At 33.4% G+C, this 18,852-nt stretch overlaps 2 long non-coding RNA genes across 2 annotated transcripts; one reads left to right on the top strand and one right to left on the bottom strand.

The window, feature by feature from the left end:
* Window positions 1–1,014: 1,014 nt before the first annotated feature.
* LOC130052159 (uncharacterized) lies at window positions 1,015–5,176 on the bottom strand. Its single transcript, XR_008800540.1, has 4 exons — window positions 5,111–5,176; window positions 2,294–2,375; window positions 1,466–1,607; window positions 1,015–1,181 (listed from the first exon to the last, which is right to left on the bottom strand). It is a non-coding gene; the product is annotated as an uncharacterized LOC130052159 (long non-coding RNA).
* A 6,959-nt stretch (window positions 5,177–12,135) lies between these two features.
* Window positions 12,136–18,276, top strand: LOC130052158 (uncharacterized). Its single transcript, XR_008800539.1, has 3 exons — window positions 12,136–12,219; window positions 12,375–12,511; window positions 18,160–18,276. It is a non-coding gene; the product is annotated as an uncharacterized LOC130052158 (long non-coding RNA).
* The last annotated feature ends 576 nt before the right edge of the window (window positions 18,277–18,852 follow it).

The raw sequence follows: 18,852 nt of genomic DNA, 5'->3' as shown, positions 1-18,852 counted from the left end.
GGTCGAATCCTTAGTATCGGAGATGTACGTGTTACCTGTCGAAGCTACCCGCACAGGTAAATCGAAGACACTGATGTGAAGTGAAGCGTAGCAAAGCTCGTCCCCTTATATACCATGCGAACCCCGATACATATAACAATAGAAATTCCAACTAATATGGCGGATTAGCAGAGAAATATGGCGGACATATAGAATTATACTATATCAATTCATGTCAGCTTTAACCATCTTGTGGATTATCTTTACACCCAAGAATGGTTACATAATCAGTCAACAAGGGAATGTCCATTCCCACTAGGCACCTGATCCCACGTCTAGTATATCCAGGGATTTGTGTTTGCCTCTCAATTTTATATTCTTTGTGGGATTTACCAGAATTACCAATGTTCGGATCTTTTTTATATGATACACGTACGTTCATCAATGTGATCTGACTTCGAGATTATAACAGACGGTCGTTGGGAATATGGAGGGTCTATCAATATCAGACATTGTTCAGATGTATATTTACCTTGAATTTGGTATGTCCTAATATTGATTATACTGCTCTTGCTATCAAATAATATTTACTACAACACGAAGGATACCAAAGTATAAACATGTTGTTTCGAGGGGGGATGGTACACTGAGATTTCCTTTTTGAGTCATGGAATGAACTTTGATAAGCACGGAAAATCAGCTGTAGCCCGTATGCCTTATTAGTAACATGAGTAGTGTTATTATTTTACATGTTTTGTTTTACGTAAATTGTAAATAATTTAGTTGCGCTATTCGTTTTTTTTATGACAGGCTGGCCGAGCCACAATCTGTAGTAGGAAAAGATTACATAGCTTCGCTGGTAGTCGAAACCGGAATCCATGCATTACTATTACCAGGATAGTTTTGTTGACATTAAATATTTAAGTTGTTTACCTTTGACCATCCCAAATTTCTACTACATTGGATACACTAAACACATCTCTGAAATGTATGTTAAGCCGATATTGTTGAACAAAAATTCGTTAATACTAAAACACCAGGCTCTACAATGGTTTTAATTTCTTAAAGATCATGCTAACAATCTGAGCATCCCGCGCAGTGCCAAACACACGGCTTGCGTCGTTTGCAGTGATCAAATATGCCCTCACGTAAAAGCCCAGGAGAAGCTTTTATGAATTCGACACGCACCACTTTGCCATCATCTAAACAAAACGATGAATTTGTCGATCAGTATTGCAATCAGAAAATTATTAAAACATCTGATGATTTGTGTACTCTTAATCTTTTAAATCATATTTCAATTGACCTGTTATTTTTTTTTTTTCATTTGTAATCCAGAGTGAATACCTGTCTTCAATCTGAAGCTTTGTTTGTAAAAAAAAAAAAAAAAAAAAAAAAAAAAAAAGAATCAATGTATTGACTATAATTTCCTGTCATTTGCAGTCTAGAGGAGTATTAACGCTGGAGAGAAAAGCAGATTCCTTACGATTTTTATCTAGTGTGTTAAAAATGGTCTCCGGACTCATTTTCTCATAACCATCTGCAGCATACAGGAATTCGGTTATGAGAATGATTCCATCCCTGTTCAAATCGTATTCTCCAAAACTACATGGCATTTGGGATCCTCTCTTAAAAAGAAAACAAAAAATGTGTCCATTAAGTTGATTAGCAATGCCATGTAAAAGTAAGACGGAACACAATAGGAAAGAAACTCATCAATTAGAGATGCATTAAGATTCAAGTTATTGATGTAAAACTTATACGGTACCAATTTTGATGCACCAGATGCGCATTTCGACAAATTATGTCTCTTCAGTGATGCTCAACCGAAATGTTTGAAATCCGAAATAACTATGAAGTTTTAGATCTAAGTATAGCCAAAAACAGCGTGTCAAACAAGTGGAGCCAAATTCGTCCAAGGATAAGAGCTATGCATGAGGGAGATAATCCTTAATTTTGAAATGAATTTCTAAATTTTATAACAGCAATTAAATATACATCCGTATTTTCAAGCTAGTAACGAAGTACTTAGCTACTGGGCTGTAAAGACCCTCAGGGACTAACAGTCCACCAGCAGAGGCCTCGACCCAGGGGTCATAATGTAAAACTTATACGGTACCAATTTTGATGCACCAGATGCGCATTTCGACAAATTATGTCTCTTCAGTGATGCTCAACCGAAATGTTTGAAATCCGAAATAACTATGAAGTTTTAGATCTAAGTATAGCCAAAAACAGCGTGCCAAATAAGTGGAGCCAAATTCGTCCAAGGATAAGAGCTGTTTTGAATAAGCAATACAAAATAGATCCTTACGTGTTTACTCAACTCGACTCCAGTCATAAGAAGGAAAACATAGAGGAATGTTGCAATCATTCTGATCTCTTGTCACCAGTCCCTAACAGAAAATTTCAAAAAGTCAAGTGATTTCTCAAAACTACTCGAACAAATATCAATTCATGCGTCAAATTCTGACAACAAAAAGGTGGGTATCAATTTTGATCTAAACCTTTAAAGTTTTCATATCGAAAGAAATTTCAAATTCTCCATTGACAGATATGCTGGTTTTGGAGATTCCAATAGTTAACTTGATGAGGTTTGGATAGAAAAATATGTCATAAAAGTAGCATAAATTACGTTTCTGTTTTCGGTTTATTCTAGGTTTAAAATGAAAAGTGAAATTTACGAACATCAATCCATTTCATAATTCCTATCAAGAATACAATATTAAGAGTAGGGCAAACAAGTAGGACAATTTGGCACATCAGAGGTGGAATCAGGTGCCTAAGAGGAGGGAGTATCCCCTGCTGACCGGTCACACCTGTCGTGAACCCTTTATCTTGATCAGGGAAACGGTGTAATCCGCAATCAAAATCAATATGTAAAGAACGCCCTAACAATTGGTATGGAACTTGTAAGACAGTATTCTACCTAATGACAAGATGTATTTGCAAATTACATGTAGATCGTTATCTGCAAAATGTTGCCTATAAACGAGAATGTTGAAACTTATGTAACATCAACTTAATTGCCAGTTGCCTGACTCGATTAAAAACCTATCATGCGCACATACTCTTGTATATTAAATTAGTTTTCAGACATAAACACTAAATGTAGGTAATAATGGAATATTGTTACATATATAGATATGGGAAGTTGACGACGGAGAAGCTGAAATCATTCCGTTTGTCATAAAGTTGAGAAGATAAAACCACCCTTCCTGCCATAACGTTGAGTTGTTAGTTTTTCTTGATCATCTATGTTGTATAAAATATCATAGTATGAATGATTTGTAGAAGACTCCATGGTGTCGTATTACGAGTTCACTGAGTTATATTGAATCGAGATACATGTGTGAATGAAAATGAGTGTTCGTATGATATAAAGCGTCGTTAATATATCTAAATGTCGAGCTGATTACCACAGCAAGAACTTTTCTTTTGTCGTGAATATATACTGTCTTAGAAGATGATAAAACAGATTATCTTGTGCCCGTGGAATTTCAAACAAACTATTAGAAGACCAGGTCACCAAAGACTATGTAGATATTGTCAATAAGGAACTCTGGCGTCTTTTTAATATCAACAGGAAAGTTGATTGATTGATTGATGTTTTCCGCCACACTCAACAATTTTTCAGTTATAAGGTGGCGCCTAGTTTTTATTGGTAGAAGAGAGAACCCAGATACAATGTACCTGGGACGAGACCACCGACCTTCCGAAAGTAAACTGGGAAACTTCCTCACTTACCGGCGCGAGGAGAGTAGTTGTGCTGAGAATCAGAGTGATGTTTGACAAGGTATTTTTGGATGACTGATCACAAGATACGACTATTTCCGTATTCCATTATTACTAAAGAAGCAGCTGTCTGTGATGTCAAAAAGCCTATTCTTTGATTTACAGTAAGGAATGATTGTGTAAAGTCTAGAAAAGCCATATGCTTTGATGTTGTTGATTTTAGAAAATTTTTGTCATTTCCTCAAATTTAATATAAGTTTTTCTTGGATTGTTTAAGATCCACATTTGATTTACATCACTTCTCGCATATGTTGTGGCCCAATACGTTTGAAGCTTCTCTTTTAAAGCATTTGATATATTTATACGGGGTAAAGATAGGGACTTGGACGAACATTTACTAGATAGAGCAATGTGTCTGTTTGTAAGGGTTTTGGAATCCACTATAGCTACGGTACATGTACCTCATATGAGTTCAGATCGTGACCATGCCCTATAAGAACACGTATTGTGTACAATCAAAGACGGTGCCCTGGCCTGTCATGCAGGGACCCCGTGATCTTGACATTAAAGACAACATAGATTCTCCCACATCTGCCTCCTATTTAGGCATTTTTTAACATAGATGTTAACGGCAAACTATCTATTTTATCATGAACGGGACAATTTCAACTTTTCCATCTTCAACTTCCCATATTTAGGTAGCAATTCTCCTTTATCATCTACATATAGTGTTTAAGTTTCTCAACTGATTTTATACCTAAGAGCCTGTTCTCTGTATGGTCAGTTTTTAAATCGGGACAGGCTACTAACAAATACGTTGATGTTACAACTAACAAATACGTTGATGTTACATGGGTTTCAACGGTGTCGTTTAAAAGCAACGGTTCGCAAATTTTATGGTAATTATAGCGATCTAATTTACCATTAGAACATGTCATTGGGTAAATTGCTGTCGGGCATGTTTCCTGCCAATTGTTAGTGTTCGTTATTTTCACCTTTTCATTCATTCGTCCCATTCACTGGTATATCAAATGTATGTAAAACTAAAGCGGGATTTTGAAGACTTTCATCTTCTGAAGGTTAACTTGAAGTTTAAGTAGGATTGCTAAATGAAAGGTAAAGATAACGAACAGTGATCAATCTTATAAATCCCATAAGCAATGCAAAATAAATAGTTGGGCAAACACGGACCCCGGGAAACACCATAGGTGGAATAATGTGCCTAGAATGTAGAATTAAAGCCAAGTAAGTTTAAACTATAGTTGTAAAAATAAGCTTTAGAGACAAAGACAATTTTGCTACAAGCCTTGTTAGCTGAAACGAGTACATATTCATCATGTAACCTCTCTACATGTAATTCTTTGATAAATTGACAAAACGCAAGAAGTGTACGTACCTTATGCTCCAGTGCTTTCAAACAAAGAATATTCGATTGTTATATATACTAAAAATTAAATCCTATATGTTATAAATTTTCTGTTAAGTAGACAGTCATTATCGAAATATATTTCCCTATTTCAGCAAGCTGTTGAATTTTGATATTTAATCTTAATTGATGTGACACTAAAGCTATGACGTATTGTTCAAGAGAATGACAAATTACTGTTATCAATTACTGTTACTATTATCAATGAAATTAATAATGTACTTCGATAGATTGTGGAAAACCGGAGCTTGTATTTACCATTATAAATCACATGCATCTTATGTGTCATATCTGAAAGGTCAAGTTGAATGTTATCTAAAGAGTTGTGTTTTCGGGTTAAAATATTCACAAAGCTAATGAAAAAGATATGCTGGTTCAATAAGAGTCATTTTCAAATAATAAACTATTCTAAATATGGCATCAAAATATCTACCTGTACCGGAAACAATATATTTACACATAGTTTACTCGACAAAATACAGGGTAATTCTTACGAACTTTAAACAATCCATCAAGGCACTGAGTCTGAGCAATTCACATACTGTGATTGTATTTCTATATACATTTTGTGAGTAAAACATCTAGTCAACATGCATGGATTTGTGCTAATGTCTAGTAATTCAAAAAACATATGAATCATGCCGTGATATTAATTGCTGCATACTTTGCAGTTAAATGTATGAAGTATGAATGTTTTGTGTGAAAATATGTGAACTTGAACAGTTAGGTCCACAGTACTGTTTCAATATTGTTAAAATGGAATGTTCTGCCGTTCCATCTAGTACCCTAAGATGTCATAACCATAATGAGTTCCTGTGGATCATTATAAGAAATATATAGATATTTACTATTTCTGAGTGTAATCAAATGCCAATCAAGGAATGTTTGTAGAAATTAAGTGTAATTACTGACAAATTACAAATGATATGACTGTACAAATTTCTTAGTCATTTATTAGATTTATACATGTATGTCCAGCATGTGATTTTTCGCAGCCCTCAGCATCTTTAGATGAGGTTAAGGATGCCTTTAGCATGTCAGCGATTCTTCATTATTATGTGTTATTAATATTTTCGATGACCTAAAACACAATCAATATTCCAGAAATTACAACGGCATGGAATTATTAATTTGAAATCCTTCCACACGGCGAGCAAATTAGATAATCAGGTGTCAATAAACGGAACATGTTATAATAAATATTGAATCCGTATCTTTAATGTCATTTTTCTGTTGAAATATGTTTTCTAACGTACGCGAGAGATTCAATCTTTTGAACATTAATGTTTGTGTAAATCAACTTGAACTAAAAGTGAACAAAAATCATCAAGTTCGTTAAGAGAGAGCGAAAGAGAGAGCGAGACCGAGAGAGAGAGAGAGAGAGAGAGAGAGAGAGAGAGAGAGAGAGAGAAGTGATGTTGTTTTTCCGACAATTTACTATTTTTGTCATCATTACAAAGTTTGTTCTATAGGTTGTCCCCTTTTTATATAGTAATGTTGAGTTATGGTGGATCTATAAAATTTAAAGAACGAACTGTATACACACTATTTGAAATATTTTCAAATTTAAGGAAGCATTGAATTGAAGTTCAGGATCAACCTCTCTACCACCCCATCCCTTCCTTCCCCATGATCTAGAATGTGGAGCTTTTAGGTTTCGTTAGATTTGTTTGATTTTGCATGTCAAGAATTTTCAGACAATTGTGAAATCAACTTCATATTGTCTCTCCCTTTTTGAAAGCAATGTTAAATACCCGATTGTATTTATATTTGGTTTCATTGTGCTTTTCTTTCCAGGTGTCTGTTATTTTTTCCAGATTACTCATGAAAGTTTTGATATTAATTGTATCATAACTTGGATAGAATTAAGCATCAAATACTGGATTTAGGTCTATATCCCTTCCCCATCCCTTCAAATTAACGAAATATATATTCTAAAAAGTGTTCTTTGTAAAATCGAAGAAACTAAACTTCGTTATTATAGGAGATATGATACAACCTGTCAAAACTTAGCCCATAATAAAGATTTTGGCTTTATGATACTCTATATGTTACTACTATTTTATCTGAAAAATTAGGACCCCTTCGGTAAGCACCCACCCTACTCCCTGTGTAAGGACAGTAACTGCAAAAATAAACACAATTGTCTACGAAATACAATGTGTGTGTGTGTGTGTGTGTGTGTGTGTGTGTGTGTGTGTGTGTGTGTGTGTGTGTGTGTGTGTGTGTGTCGCAGTAAAATTAGATAAAATCTCTTAATACTTTCTTGAATTATTTCGACCGTGTTGCTGGTCTTTAGTCGTGTTTATATGTCATAACAACGTAATGCAAGACTACTTTGGCACTCAAAAGTACTATGACGTCACAGTGAGTATTACAATTGAAAAGTATCGTCAAAGTTGATATTACGCGAAAAACAATTAACAATTCTCACACAGTCCCCTGGACACATCCTGAGATATGAATATACGTAGAATTACATATTTGGTAAGTAATGTTGCAAAATTTTAGAAATGTTTGTTTACAAAGCAGACAACTTTTGGCCCAAGTGAATAGAAACATGAAATATTACAGTATGTAGTTAATCGTAAAGACATCAATTTATACATTTAAATTGTTAAATTCAGGTATTGCATACAAGACATCGATTATGAAAGATCAAAATGTTTCCTTTTGTTTATTCCAAATAGTACATAAGCATTTAATTTCTTCCATAAGATACCCTTAATTGCTTGTCGTAAGAGGCGACTAAGTGGGACGGTCCTTCGGATGAGACCGAAAAAACTGAGGTCCCATGTCACAGCAGGTTTGGCACGATAAAGATCACTCCCTGCTGAAAGGCCGTAAGCGCCGAGCATAGGCCTAAATTTTGCAGCCCTTCATCGGCATTGGTGACGTCGCCATATAAGTGAAATATTCTCGAGCGTTCCGTAATATACAATCAATCAATCCATAAAATTTCTCTAAAGCGACGATAAATGTCATCTTTGCAAAGTTTTTCAATTCCTATTACAGGATAATCATCTATACAATGAAAATAGAGACTAGTAATCCTAATTGTTCGCGAACAATTAGAGGGCTTTCCACCTGCGATGATTTAAAAAGAGATATTTAAGAATATTTAAGATGATGCTAGAAACTCAAAACCACCTTGAAAATAAAAATAATAGTTTTCACGATGACCTTGACCTTTGACATTGACCTCATTTTGAAGGTCAAAGGTCAAGGGTCTTTATGCAAATGATCCCATGTCTCTATATATATTAATATAAACGTTATAGGCTTAGATAATGATATTGGAAACTTTCAGGGGCAATAACTATGCTTAAGAGGTTTCGTATCCCTTTGATTATTTTTTCTTTGCAAGAGGATTTTACTGTGAATTCATTAGCGAAGGTTTCATGTCTCTACGACTTTCCGTTAAGTAGGAGTAGCGATAACAAGGTTTTCAACGCGAGTCTCCGAAATTCACAGAAGGGTCAAAGTTCAAAGTTATAATGCATACTATCAAAACCAATCAAGAAGTCAATACTTACCCATATAAAATTTCAACGCTATCTTAAGCAGGAAAGAGAGTATAAAAAGTGTTATTTTTTCCTCTTTTCTGATGACCTTGACCTTTGACCTTGACCTCATTTTCAAGGTCAAAGGTCAAGTATCATATTCCAGTTGGTCCCATGTCTCTACGACAAACCGTTCTGAAGTTCGACATGTTTTACGAATAAATCGCAAAACATAAAGAGGCATTAACTCCCTATAGGGGACACCGAATCCCTTCATTTGAAATTCTTCGCTTCTATCAATTACCCTCTATGCTTTAGAAAAGGTTTCATCTTCCTATCATTTACGGTTAAAAAGTAGAAGCGATAACAATGATTTCTGCGAAAGGTCCAATAACTCCGTAAGGGGTCAAAGTTCAATTACGTTGGGTGAACTGTATTCGTTTCTCAAAAAGTACTATATGATGGACTATAAAGTTTTTCGATAAGTCTTAAGACGAACATTTTTTTTGACGGCAGGAAAATAATAAACAGAACAATAACAATAGAACTTTCCACAGAAAGGTGGAAAGCCCTAAATATAGAAATGAATAACAACTGGGTCATCAGATTATCGTCTAATAAAAGACAAATTCAAAACAATATGCGTTTCGCACCAAGTTACCCCATTTTCTTCCACATTTACAATTTTATGCATTTTTTGCAAAACACTCCACAAACTACATTACTGCAATTCAAAGAATCACACTGCACCAATTTCATAAATAGATAAACTCGTTCATTCGTCTGCGTCTCTCTGATTCTGTCATATCACTAATGGAAAATAAAAAGGTAAACATAACGAACAGTGATCAACCTCATAACTCCTATGAAGAATACAAAATTACGAGTAGGGCAAACATAAACCACTGGGAATACCAGAGGTGGCATTATATGCCCAGGAAGAGTGAACATCCCCTGCCGACCGGTCCCATCCACTGTGAATCCTACATTTTGATCAAGTAAACGAAGTAATCCGTAGTCAAACTCATTCCGTAAAGAATGGCCTAACAGATGGTATGAAACATACCAGGCACCAGTGCACCCAATGGCAGTTTGTGTGTGTAAATTACATCGTTATAACACCATAGGATTTGAAAAATGTTGAATTTAGATGAGACTGTTCAATACAAAATCTAATTATGAAGCAAATGAGGAATTTCGAGTTCACTGTTGGTCGAAGATTGTTTGTTTGAAAGAGTTGGAAGTGAAATTAAGTAAATTTCTTGCAAATTTTCAAGTAACTTGCGAGTAAATAAATTGTTTACGTTGCATGTAGAGATTTTGATGGCAATTTAGAAAAGTTTATGGTTTGTACATTACTATCTATGCTCCAAAATATTTTTGATTAGCTTTGTAAAGCATTTTAACCAGAAAGCATAACTCTTTAGACAACATTCAACTTGACCCTTAAAGTATGACTCGTACGATGTACCCGATATATAATGGAAAACAGTTTTCCGGTTTTCCACAATTTATCGAATTGCATGATTAATTTCGTTGATAACATACAAGATGCTTGAATCAGGAAGCGGGAAATAGAATTATGGCATATATATAATTTATCATTCTCTGGAACAATACTTCATAGTTTTAGTGTCACGTGAATGAAGATTAAAAAGTAAAATTCAACACGTTGCTAAATGTTTTAAAGCAAATAGGGGAACATATTTAGATAATTACTTTCTACTTAACTGGGAATTTATAACATCTGGGATTGAATTTTTAGTATATATAACAATCGAACATTCTTTGTTTGAAAGCGATAGAATAGAAAGGTAAGTAAATGTGTTGCATGTTTTCAATTTGACTCGAAACTGGCTTTTTTATTTTATTGGTTTAAAACAATTTTAATCAACAAAACGTTCGTATTGATATCATGACACATCTGGATAAAAATCAAAGGAACCCCATAAATAATGATACATACATGTTTATGGTACATTCTGGAGATATATAAATGGACAGACATCGGCTGTATAATGATTTTTGTGTAGATACTAGGGATTTGTTTAACTTAACTTGTAAGCCGTACAAAGAGCTTGCGCTACTCCTAATTTTCTGTTCGTTACAGAAATTATAATATACATTGCTGTTCGTAATTTTCTCTTTTACATTTTCATCCTAAAACCCACGGGTTAACTGTATTAGAATTTCCCACACTAACGCACCTGTCAATGGAGAAATTGGAACATGTTTTGATATGAAGACCTCAAATGTTTTAAACAAAATCGATACCAACCTCTTTCCCTTGTTACCACAATTTGACGCACTAATTGTTAAAACATTTCTGTTGCGCAATCCTTTGTATTTTTTAGGCTTTTAAGTCCACGTGTAGTGAAAAGGTTATCTGTAGGTGTCCAATAAGTTGACAATTGCTGTCCATTATTTTTAAGAATGGACAGATAAGTGTCCGTTCCTAAAAATAATGGACAGTAATTGTGAACTTATTGGACAGTGCCAGGTAAACCCAATAACTTATTAGACGTCTACAGGTAGACTGAAAATAAGAGAAAGACAATATGTTTGTCAAACAGATACAAATTTAATTTTAAATTCCCTACAATTAAGAATCAACACGGAAAAATCACTGAAACACTTAAAACGATATTTCCCCTTAGAAGAATTATCTGCTTCAACTTTAAGATTCACAATTTTTTAAATTCCAGTGGCCATTATACCACATCAAAACTTGAATTTGAAAGACGTATTTCCATACTGAATTTTAATTTCGCTAGATTCATAGGTACATTCCGAAACTTCTTCACAACGCTTTTTTATGTTTTCTTTATTAGCATATCCTAATTCTGAATTACTATTTTCGCTTTCATGAATAATTTCATTTCACGAGATGGCCGTATTGGGTTCTTTTGGCTGGTGTTAATTATTTCCTCATCCAAATATTCGAAAACACGATGTTTTTCAGATCAAAAATTGGCTCCATAACTTTCTCATCCTCCATATCCAGAATATAACACTCATTAAGATGATATTCGCAGTACTTTCATTAAAATCCTTAGATTTTGATTGTGCAATGAAAATGCTCCCCCCATCAGAGGAAGACATTTTGATATGGCTCAGTACTATGGGGTGAGTGAATATAAAACCTGCAATACAAGACTATTTACCTGACACTGTCCAATAAATGAGCAAAAGAAACAGACTTCTATGCAAGAATGAATATATTGTAAAACTATTCAAAAATAGCTTTATTCATAATTATCATTGTCAATTGGTTTACCTGAGCTTGTCCATTCTTAGAACAAAAGATGTAATGTTTTAAGTAGGATATAAGCCTCAAACTGTCCATTATGTGAGAGAGAAAAACTGATCTCGGCCCTACGGGTCTCGATCAGTTCTCTCTCTCTCACAGAATGGACAGTTTTTGACTTATATCCTTTATACATTTATTCACGTAGTTTTGATAAAACGTTTCACCTTTTGGAATTTTCTGTTAAGGACAGGTGACAAGAATTCAGAATGATTGCAACATTCCTCTATGTTTTCCTTCTTATGACTGGAGTCGAGTTGAGTAAACACGTAAGGATCTATTTTGTATTGCTTATTCAAAACATCAATAACTTGAATCTTAATGAATCTCTAATTGATGGGTTTCCTTCCTATTGTGTTCCGTCTTACTTTTACATGGCATTGGTAATTAACTTAATGAACACATTTTTTGTTTTCTTTTTAAGAGAGGATCCCAAATGCCATGTAGTTTTGGAGAATACGATTTGAACAGGGATGGAATCATTCTCATAACCGAATTCCTGTATGCTGAGTTATGAGAAAATGAGTCCGGAGACCATTTTTAACACACTAGATAAAAATCGTAAGCAATCTACTTTTCTATCCAGCGCTAGTATATTACATTATATTACTTACAAAGAAAGTCTTAAATTAATGACATATGTTCACTCTGGAATATAAATGAATATAGTTCTGTACAATTCAAATTTACTTTTAAGAGGGTGTCCATTATGATATCAGGCAGAGGTCGGCACATGCTATCTCTCAGATTTTCATGAAACTTTGTGCACAGGTTCCTACTGACCCCAATATGAAATTTGCCAAATAAAAAGTTTCTATCATGTTTAGTTTGGGTTCGACATGGAAAAACAACTTTGAGATAATTTTCGGTGCAAAAAGGTCACGAAATATTGGAAAAAAGTGCTATGTTTGAACAGCTCTAAAATGTCATATAACTAAAAAATAGAGAAAATCAATATTTTATATGTTAGATATACACTATATGCAATAACTAAGAGAGTTTTTGTGTGTATATTCATCCAATGAATGAATTTATTAATTGTTAAAATTGCACATATTTCACACCAATATATTTTACAAAATAATGATCAAAATATAAGATCTCACAAAACCCAATACAATGTCTCAAAAGAAATAGATTATGTATAACCAGAAACTTTAAGAGGTGTATTTCAAGTTACAAAAATAAATTCAGTGGGAAAAGCAAGGTTTGATGGTGAAAAGTTGAACTGAAATCTCAAAATTTTCAATAAGTGCAAAAAGGTCAACTACTTAAATGAAGATTGTTGAACTACATAAATAGAAATAAATATGAAGTAGATATAATAAATCAATGATTAAATGATTAAAATTCATGAAAAATTACTAGAACATATGAACATTCAGAAATGAATTTCATGTCTTTGTATACATTCTATATAATAAAGGCAAAAAAATGCCTATGTAATTCATTGTATAAAATTTTACAATGTTGATTTTTAGAGGTCATTTCTGACACAGGATTTGAGATAATAGTCAATTAATTAACACACATATATGAAGTTAAAATTATCAGTAAAACAAATTTTAATAAATTGCCTATCATGAAGAATCTAAATTCATTCACTCACATTACAAACTTGACATTGGCAGATCCCGAGGGGGTTGGGGTGGAGGGGTAGAAAACACCCTCTCCTTTTCTCTGGGACATCTAGATAGTTATTTAGCATTAACCAGAAATTTTTTGACTCTCTTGTAAAGCATTTCCCTTTGCATTCATGAAATAACATGCCATATTCCATTTTCTGCCTACATCAGATTGGCAGACTTGCTTTAATGCATGTTTACTCTGATGTTGAAATATATATTGACCACTTCCAGATACACAAAATGCTTGTTGAATTTTACCCAGTGACAGAAAATGTTCATAAAGTATCTTCAACTGATGCATAAAAGGTTACATGTAACTAGCAATCAATAATAAACATATTTACTTTATCAATTCATCGGATATGACCGAATGCAGATTTTAGATCATTTTTCTGGACCCCCCCCCTCCCTTCAAATCACTGTCTCTGTCTCTGTTTAACAAATGACAATAAACAAATCATGTCTTAATGCCTGGTACTTAGTAGCATGGTTTGCAAAGTAAGAGCTAGTGCATATTTCTGACATTTGTTACAAACAAACTTTTCCCCTAGAAATTATGAAAATTGGCACTGAATTTATATTGATACATGTATATTAACAATTGATACATTTCACAGTATGGAATCTTATTTTGCCACCCCACCACTCTCTTCTAATTTATGTCTAATGCCATAGCAGTGTTTCTTTTGAATATTGGTTCACAAACAGGAATAAAATTTGTCACTTCAAAAATTGAAATATGCTGCAACCATAGAGTTAAAGTAGTGGTCATCATTTGATTATCTTTGTCAGCTGCAAAGTGTTTCTGTGAAATAACTGTCAACATATCTAGATTGAAGTGGAGCTATGAGTTCTGCAATTCCCCTTATAACTTCACAAGTCTTTTGTCTGTAGTAATTCTGTGTTCTCTCCAAAGCCTCTTCCTATCTTGGACTCAGCTGAGATCTAAATAACAACAGTTGTGTAAATTAATGGAAATAAAATGATGAACATGTTTAAATAGCACTGTAAGCAATGCACTAAGAAAGTCAAGATCATATGTTTGATATAGTCACAAGGTAAAAGGTCGTGATATAAAATAAATTCTGGTCATTAGGCATTTCATGTGAAACAAACTAACCCAATACCTTATCCCTCAAGATATAACAGATCTGGTAATAATGAATGTTTTTCAAAAGTAGGTCAACATGGTCAAAGTCAGAAGTTCAAAAGTAAAGCTCTTTTCTTTAGTAATCTATAATATGTGAAATCTATATCAAAGCCCAATCCAAAGTGGCTGAGAAACTATATACCAATTTAAAGTTTTTGAAAATCATGCTATTTTAAAGACTAAGGTCAGGTACTAAATTAAAAGTCTGGTAATAAAGAATATACACATTTTGTATATCTTTATGTAAAATATCAATATAATAAAATCTGGGTTAAACTTCAAAACCAAGGTCACAATATCAAACAGCATGGTATCAAATGAAAGTTCTTGCCATAAGATATCTAAATACTAAACATAAAAGGCTAGACTACCTTATATATAGTTCAGGAGAATTGCCTACTGTAGGTTATATTTTGTTAAAAGTAGGCCAAGCACAAAAGTAAAAAAAAAATTGATATCAAAAGAAATGTCTTATTATAAGGAATAAAAATATGAGAGCCTTATTACTAACATGAGCAAGTTCCAGACAGATATTGCCTTCCCCCCCCCCCCCCCCCCCCCCCCCGACTTTAGTCATGGGTGCATAGAAATGAAAAATGAATCAACACAAATTAGGAACATTTGCAGTTTGAAAGGATTTAGTGTGGCCCTGCTAACCTTGAAAAGAATTTGTTTTAATTTCCTGTATATTCCCACATCATACTTTGATCGCCTCCATACCCTAATTCTTTAGCCTCTTTAGCCTTCAGCTCAGGTGAGCTAAAAAATAAAAAATAAAAAAACTATATATTCATTGATTCAAAAATTAAACCACATTCTGATTTCAAAACATCACCTCTATATATATACGAGCTAGTATTTGAAATTATCTAAACAAGAATTATCTGAAGAGAGTTTAAAACTTGTCGAGTGGGTTAAAATCTTTGATAACAGTCATGAATTAAAAATGCATGTATGTGTTGTGTGTGGCATGGTGACATCACATAAAACTTCAATATGAAGGGTCAAGGTCGTAAGGTAAAAATGTTACTATCATATGACATGAAGGAACACACATTTCTGAAATATCCAACCCCCATCTCTAACCATTCTTATGTTATTGTCAAAGTTAAAGTTTTTATATTCTACATGTATGTCTGTCAAGTGAGTTAAAACAAAAGGATTGTGACATCATAACATTGGATGCCTTTGGCCAGGATTTGTCTCAAGAAATATACATGTCAAATGTGGAATTAAGCTCATATCTGTAATAGTTCTAAACTTACATAATTTATGAATTATGACAATATGACAAGGTCAGATGTACCATGTTCTGAATTTAAAATCTTTTGATTGAAATAAATAAATATACTCACTGATACAGTCTGATAATTGGATTGCAGTAGGGGTGATTTGACTATAACTATTTTCCAAATCTGTAATGAAATGGGCGTTGTATTCATTATCGAGCTTTGGTAATTGGTATATACATGTATGTCACACTAATACACTTTAGTACCTGTGTGCATGCAAATAAATCATCAGATTTTTTGTCATGTTAAACCATCTGAATTTTATAATCCATTCAGCTTAAATTTAGAGAAATTAATGATATACATCAACCTGTAACACACACCCCACCCCCACCCCCACCCCCACACACATAATGGTTCTTATAGTTGCATAATTACATGAATAAATATATATCATTATTTTTTTTATATTTATTATTCGGTTTTTGTCACATACATACATGTACATATACTACCCTCTCACACTGATTCATTCATCCTTTAATAGTTATTAAATCTAGGAATCCAAAAACCAAACACATGTGAAAAGTAGCTAGTAAAAAAAAATCAGTCAAAAGTAATCTGATATAATTTTAATATATATTATTTTTTATGCATGCATGCTGATATGTACATAGCTTGCAGGACAATAAACACTTTTCACCACTTTCATCTTGTTTTTGTGTGATTCTATTGTTTCTTAATTCAATGATTTGTGGATAAACATTGTGTTGTAGTACAGATTTTAAAAATCCCTACATTAACACCCCCCCCCCCCCCCCAGATTGATTTAATAGTTTTTTTACTGTGGGGATTTATCATTTTAATCATTATTATTTTAAAAAGAATCATTTCATCAAATGAATTGTTTGCATTGACATATCATGAGAACTTGCATCAAAATTGTCTAGCAATCAAAGACAGTTTTCAAAGAAAAATAACAGAGAAAATTCGACATTTATACTTACCACTTCCAACGGGAACAAATATTTCCCTTGAAACATTGAAGTTTACTGTTCTGTCTGCTTTACACTTTCCTTTGTGTAGTAGATAACAACATTTGGTGGTGGTTGCCTCCAGTAAATCCCAAAAGAATCGCAATGACCTCGGCATACTAGTAAGCATTTGCACCGTGCACGATAGTTTAAACAGTTAAACTTTTACGTCGAATTCGAAGTACCCCGATCTGTACAGCAGGGGGTCAATCTCGGTTGAATATTACACGCAGTTCCAACTTTAAAATATCTTGAATATCCACTTATGTCTTTTGAACAATTATTAAGGATTGACAAGTCCCTAAAATAAGAACCATTCCTAGAAAAACTTCACGTTTCTATCACTTGTCAGCCATATCTGTTTACCCACGAAACTTTGATAAGGTCCGGGGTGAATATTTATTTTTCACCATCAAATTCAAAAAAAAATTAATTCCATGTTTACACTTGATAAAAAAAATCGAGATAAGTGAAAAATGTTCTAAATAAATACTGTTTTCTTCGAAAATTACAATTTATGCAAGTTTCGGATCATTTTACATTTTTTACGCCAAGGGAGGTAACTCAAATTACTGGCTTTTTGGCTACTTCTGTCAGTAATTGCTCAACAACAGCATTGTTTCCCAGCAATTTTATTGTTTCATCTTAATTATTAAGGAATTTCCTTCAAATATTGTTTATACTTTCTGGACAAATTTTATTGTATTGGGTATTATTTAACTTTACAAAATGATCATTTTCTATAGATTATATAGTGTCCTCGAATTTATGAAATAGGCCAAGTTTTGGCATCTAACAATGTTTTTTGTGAAATTCACTTTACATACGATAAAATTGGCGTATGACCTTAACTTTTATTGGGTATGAATAAAATTTTGGGGAATTGCATGTGCCAGCCGTATTATAGCTACTGCCTGATATCTCCGTGGACGGCCTCTTAAAGATCAAATAAACATAAATCAAAGTTTCTTTTACCATTTTATGATTACAATACTGATTTGACAAACGTGTTCCCCAACTTTATCAAGATAGGTCTTAAATGTACTCAAACACATTTGAGAAACTAGTGTCATGAGTACATGAGTACTAAATTAGAGACGAATAAAGTAGATTTGAAGGGTAAATATTATATATACATTAATTTTGAATTTATTGCTTTATTTAGATGATGGCAAAGTGATGCGTGTCGAATTCATAAAACCTTCTCCTGGGCTTTCACGTGAGGGCATTTTTGATCACTGCAAACGACGCAAGCCGTGTATTTGGGACTGTGATGGATGCAGCAATTGTTAGCATGAACGTTAATAAATAAAAACATTGTACAGTTTGATTCTTTTCTATCAAAATTCGTTTTGAATAATCAGCTGATTGGGATTGATTTTAACGTAAAAAAAAAAGACAGACTTGATCTGATATTTCCAAAGTTTTCGAAATATGGAATAGCATATTTTCGAATTACTTCCGGAACACCTTCTTTACCTGAATTTTACATGCGCCCTCAGATTTGGTTAGCTCTATACATTTCCGGTTTTAAAATGTAAATATAACGGCAAGTTTTTAAATGATGGAAAAAACTCCTTCAATCGACTATTTTCATGGAAAGTGCCAGATCCTAAGTTCTTTCTTTTGATTGATGGATATCATGTTCCTTTTGTTGGTTTAGTTAGTTGTGGAACTAAAGCTAGAGGTAATTTGTATTTCTGATCACCACTTGAACATAATCATGAATAAAAATATCAAACAAAACGTGTTTTACTTTGCCGTATATAGAATTTTGGCCTGGCGAAATATGATTCGGTCCAGTAATACTATTATGCAAGGTGAAGATAACGAACAGTGGTCAATCTCATAACTCCTA

This window comes from Ostrea edulis, chromosome 2, assembly GCF_947568905.1.
Source record: "Ostrea edulis chromosome 2, xbOstEdul1.1, whole genome shotgun sequence".
NCBI lineage: Eukaryota > Metazoa > Mollusca > Bivalvia > Ostreida > Ostreidae > Ostrea > Ostrea edulis.
Note: the sequence above shows the minus strand (reverse complement) of the source record. Positions and strands in the feature narration are given on the sequence as shown.